This window comes from Mytilus edulis, chromosome 4, assembly GCF_963676685.1.
Source record: "Mytilus edulis chromosome 4, xbMytEdul2.2, whole genome shotgun sequence".
NCBI lineage: Eukaryota > Metazoa > Mollusca > Bivalvia > Mytilida > Mytilidae > Mytilus > Mytilus edulis.
Genome location: NC_092347.1, coordinates 39,744,137 through 39,750,623, shown reverse-complemented (window position 1 = coordinate 39,750,623; position 6,487 = coordinate 39,744,137).

Sequence of the window (6,487 nt, the reverse complement as noted above, 5' to 3'; positions counted from 1 at the left end):
AAAAAAACTGATAACGCGATGGCTTAAAAAGAAAAAGACGAACACCAGTAAAAACACCATCATGGAAAAAATTTAAGACAGAGTAACACAAAACCCACAAAAAACGCGGGTTGATCTCATGTGCTCAGGGAGGGTTAGAATATCCTGCTCCACATGTCAGGCACCCGTGTTGATGCTCATGGAAGTAAAAACCAATTGTAAGTCTAATTCAGTAGGTCACATTCGGGAAAAAGGGGACGGGATTGTAGTAACGACCATTGGAACATATCCGTCGTCATCTGTGAAAGAAATATTCCATAACGCTATACAAATCATGAGAGAGCCCGTACAATTTACGATGGGATGATTTCAACTTCACTTCTTGGGAGTCCTTGGTTTAATAGCGTCCTGGTTAGTTGCCATCTTCTATCAAGGAAATCATGATAGTAAATACAAGTAGTGAAATAGTGTATCAACTGCAACACATATACTCCGTATGGAGGTGCTGCTGCAAGGTTGCTACATAGAATGGAAAGTTCAAAATGGGGAAACTGAAATCATCTCTTTTTTTCAAAAAGTATTGCTTTAAACTTACCCCCAGTGTTAATTTCTAGATATATATGTGAAGATATAAGACAGCCTTGACTGTATATTTTGTATCCTTTATCTCGCTGTAGTACTTGACAAATAAAACCGGTCTCTTGCCAAGCATTTCTTTATTTAAAACAAAGAAATATTTTGTCCAATTTTTTGAAGAAAAAGAAATGCTAATTCATCGAAGACCAAGAAGGGAAAACAATCCTGGTATGGCCCCTTTTAGAAGTAAAGTTATGCATTGTCTTTCTGATACAAATTCCATAATACTGATTAACTGAACAAGATCCATCTATATGTTGATACCAGATATGCACGATTTAACTTAATATGAATGGGGAAAATGCAGTTCTTATAAGAGTGGGGATACATAGAACTCGTGGCAAAAAAAAACCTGTCGATTTTTCTCTGGCAACAATTTGTTCGTTCCAATATCGCGTTTTCTCTTATATTTATTCTAAGACAGTTTTTTTTACAAATTGTGACTTGGATGGAGAGTTGTATCATTGACACTCAAACCACATCTACTTATATCTATAAGTTGTTTAAGCAATAATTCATGGAAGCCATAGATTGTTGGAAAGGACAAGGTACGTTAAGGCCTGTTTTTGGCCTCCCTATTTTCTAAATTTGGTTTTGGAAAGCTATTTATCACGTTAAAATATTCCCTTAGGTTTGAAGTTTATTTGGATGAACTTCAAAACCATTAATTTCAGAAAATGGGTGAGGTGAGGGGGGTAAAAGGGCTTCAAAAACGTCAAAAGAAGGAAAAATAACGATTTTTGGTCATTGTTTCTTAAAATTTATTAGCGTGCGCCTACGTGACCCGGGAAAAATGATGGCGATTTAGACAGCAAAAACAGTTCTCTTGACATTGGAATAAAAAAATTCCTGGTTCACGTTGGCGCAGGCACTAAAAAACAAAAACCTTGTTGTAAAATCACCTGCAAAATGATTATAATTACAATATTTGAAAAATAACAAAAAGTTAACCCCTCTTACCTCACCCAGTTGCTAAAATTAGTGGTTTTGAAGGTCAACCAAACAAAATTCCAACCTCGGGGAATATTTTAACATAATAAGAAGCTTTCCTAAACAGAATTAGAAAAATGAGAGAATAGGGGCCAAAAACTGGCCTTATCATACCTTGTCCTTTACACATGGCCTGGGACGTGATATTCGAATTTTATGAGCGTTAGAGAGGGATAAAATTAACGGGCCATGTGTAAATTTCCAACAATCTATGGCTTCCATGAATTATTTCGATTCTAATAGGACAAATACGGTCATTAAAATACTGAAGCGAGGGTTGGTTTGGTGTGTGTGTGGCTGATCCTTTTTACTCCCTGTTAGATAAAGCTCAAATATCTTAATAAATCCGTAGATTGCATGGGTTATTTCGTGAATAACCGCTAGAAAAAAAATCTTCTAATTCTCAAACCCAACATTTGCCATTTTTGATTTACATGATTTTCTCGTAAGCTTCCGTCAAATCCAAAGTTGACATTTCGTAACTAAGGAGCCGCCATATATTGACTTGCTGAAATAGTAAATATGCAAATAATGCAATAGAATAGAAAATAAAACAAAACCTTCCTCAAAATCAGTTTTAATACAATATCATACAAATTTTGATGGTTCACGTAACAGAAAACTTTCAACTTTAGCGGTTTCATTTGTATGACGTCATGTTTTGAAATGACTTAAATGCGCCAAAAAAAGTAATAGACTTTCGTGATATTTTATTTTGTTGATTTCTCCGAGCTTTTGTGCATTACGTGATATAGATACAATGGATAAGCGTTGATTCTTGAAAAAGAAACCATGAGCCCGCAGGGCGAATGGTTTGTTTTTCATGAATCAACGCTTATCCATTGTATCTATCACTTTAACTATTGTGATAATGTGTTTTGAAAATTAACGCCTATTCTTAATTAGAAGGTATTGTAAGTGAGTTTAATTAACCATGATATTGTGCCGAACGATCCATTACAATAAATTAGATATCACAATTAAATGGTTAAAAGAATACAAATGTATTATAACACAACACGTCTGCCCTTAAAGATCTTCATATCATCAGGCATCCGAATGTTTTCTGATTTTACAAAATAAGACATATTGGAACTTATTTCTATTTGAATTGATCTTAATGGAAATGGAGAATGTGTCACAGGGACAACAACCCGACAAAAAACATTATATATAGTGCATATAATAAGTATGACTTGTTTCCGAAATTTCTAGCAATAAGCCTAATTCAAGACACATCACGATTTTCTAGCATAGGAATTTGCGAATTAAAATTTGTAAAATTAGGTAGTAAAACAGATGAAATCATATAATATTAATTTATAAAACAAAAATGGACCAATATTATGCAATCCATTTTTGTTTTGCTCGAAACATATGAAATAGCCAACCATTATCCGATAATAAACGACCATAATCGCTTTTTTTTACACAAAATATCCCCAATAACATTCAAAACAAGAACAAAAACTGGAAAACTAGATTATTGGAACAACAAAGAGAATTCAGGGATTCGAACCTAAACAGACAAGTCCTTAGCTTTAACTCATTTATCTTAATAAACGACACCTCGTGGCTACCAACTCATACTATACCATTACCTATTAATTATATATAAAGGTAGAAGCCATGTGTCCGTTGTACCGATGTATACATGTATCATATATTCATTTATATATATAAAAATAAACTTTAAAATCGTAACCAATTGGTAGCCCAGAGGTTTCGTCGATATGTTAATGTCAGTAACAAGTTACAAAATTTATGGACGGGTTCGATTCCCAGTGAAGGCATATAGAAATTACAAAAATTAAAGGTAAGTTTTTAAAAATAATTCCATTAGTGAACAGAAATCAGGAAATTACTAAATTCAAGCTTAATGATATTAGGCACACAAAGGAAACAATAGAATATAATCTGGTGAGTCAATTTCAGCGACGGATTTAGAAAGCGTTGATTCTAGAAAAAGAATCCACGGTAAATGAATAGGCTGACGTCACCACAATGGTTTAATTCTTTTTATTATGCATATAAATATAAAAATAATATTTTGTCTTTCATTATTTTTAGTTGTTATCTCTGTAACAAAAATAAGAATAACAGTTATTTTTTTTTTTAATTGCACTTTTTAAAACAATAAAATCGACACAGAGTCTGCAAATAGGTTCCAATACATGTAGATTTACGTGGGAAGTATATTGTAACAGCCATTATTATGTATATCTCTGAGTCTGCGCCAAGTATAGATATCGAGCACGTCATATAAGAATAGATGTTTTTAGATGTAAATATCAAAATATTTATTTAATCATGAATAAAAATTCGTTAATTTTTTAAACGAAATATTTTTTTCTATTATAAGATGGTTAATTGATAAAATTAATGTTTATTATTTTATAGGATAAAATTGAGAAAGGAAATGGGGAATGTGTCAAAGCGACAACAACCCGACCATAGAGCAGAAAACAGGCGAAGGCCAACTGTAGCGAAAAACTCCCGCACCCGGAGGCGTCCTTCATAACTGTTAATTTGAATTTACAAATATAATTTAGTATTATATATTGTTATGGTTTGGAAAATCATGATTGCTGTTATAACTTGCTTTTGTGTAGTTATTATGGTCACTACAACTAGAATCATATTCAAAACAGTGTAGCTGTGGCCATTGATTGACAACCTTAAATTATCCCATTTACTGGGGCAGATTATATGAACGTTTGTCTGTAACAACCGCTGTTCACTATGTACTTGTTAAAGGCACTTAAACTGTGGGGTCATAAAAGGTTCTCAACACCAAAATAAAGAAATTAGAAAAACTAATCAGGAATAACACGATGTTTTGATTTATATCAATAATATAAATCAAAACATAAAGTTATTCCTGATTAATTTTTCGAACTATTTTAATATTAAAGGCGTTAAGAACCTTTGGTGATCCCACAGTTTAAATTCTATAATAAGTAAGTAGTGAGCAGTTGTCGTTGCAGACACACGTTCACCTAATCTGCCCCAGTCAATGTGATACTTTAAGGTTGTCAATCAATGGCCACAGCTACACTGTTTTGAATATGATTCTATTTTAGTGCTCTTCTTAATTTGGAATAGTGAATGATTTGAATGATTGTAAGAGATTAAAGTTGTTTATTGATAGCTTCAAGCTTTTTTTTACGCATGGGAATCAATGTTGTATATGAACTCAGCTGTAATTCACCAAATAAGCATAATATTAGTTATCTTGGTTGAATCAGGGGTGTACATAATTTGATTGCAATATTTTGCTGCATAAGAAATAATCACATTTATATTTTGTTACCTTCAATCTTCCGTTAACATGGAAATAAATACGGTGTAGGAACTTTAAGCTGAAATGCAACACCAGGAACACCAAATGGACATGTGCTTTGTGATCCGGTTTTTGTCTTATTCATTGTTGCCATGCCAATGTCATTGTGACGAGCTTGAAAGCCGTTTGGTATCTTCCCCCTTTCTTTTAAAAGTCTAACTTGGTATTTGATCATCATGTATTCATTATTCACGTTGTCAAAATAATTCACAAAACAATAAAGGAAGCCAGTTTATATTTCACAATGTTAAATTTTAAATAAAATAAACAAGAGCCCACACACTGAAATGTCTAGCCTTCTTTACTATAAAAAAGAAGATGTGGTATGATTGCCAATGAGAAAACTATCCACAAAAGACCAAAATGACACAGACATTAACAACTATAGGTCATCGTACGGCCTTCAACAATGAACAAAGCCCATACCGCATAGTCAGCTATAATAGGCCCCGATAAGGGAGCTACCATTTGATTTTTATGGGGGGGCTAGGATGAAAAATTTTGTCCTGCATTTTTTTTTTTAGCTGTAATCTCTGTCCTGTCTTTTTATTTTTCACTCTGTTCGGTCCTGCCTTTTTTTTTTTTTTTTAGTTTATCCTGACTTTTTTTTACCTAAATTGTCGTCCTGACTTTTTTTTTTGCAAGTGTCTCATCCTGCCTTTTTTTTTACTCAAAACTCCTGTCCTGCCTATTTTTTTCAAATTTCATCCTAGCCCCCCTATAAAAATCAAATGGTAGCTCCCTAAGACAATGTAAAACAATTCAAACGAGAAAACTAACGGCCTTATTTATGTAAAAAAAATGAACGAAAAACAAATATGTAACACATAAACAAACGACAACCACTGAATTGCAGACTCCTGACTTAAGACAGGCACATACATAAATAATGTGGCGGGGTTAAACATGTTAGCGGGATCACAACCCTCCCCCTAACCTAGGACAGTGGTGTAACAGTACAACATAAGAACGATTTTATTTACTAGTCATCATTGATACTTTGTTGATAGTCCTAAATATAAGGTTTTACTACAACTATCACATACTTAATATGATCCAAGAAAATGAGGTCAAGGTCATATATACCAAACAAGAAATACATTAACACCCTACAATCATTCAATACACTAAATATAGTTGACATATTACTTATAGTTTCTAAGAAACTGACTTAAACAAGAAAATAAAACATTGACCAATGAACCATGAACATATGGTCAAGGTCAGATCTGAACTATGCAAGGCAGACATGTGCCAATTACAGTTCTTATATACAACAAATATAGTTGACCTATTGCTTATAGTTTTAAGAAAAACAGACCAAAACACAAAAAACTAAACACTGAGCAATTAACCCTGAAAATGAGGTCAAGGTAAAAAAACTTATGAGACTGGCGTGTACATCATAAAATAAGTCCATACACTAAATATAGTTGACCTATTGCATTAAGTATTAGAAAAAAAAGACCAAAACACAAAGCTTAACTATAACCAATAAGCCATGAAAATGGGGTCAAGGTCAGATGACACCTGTCATTT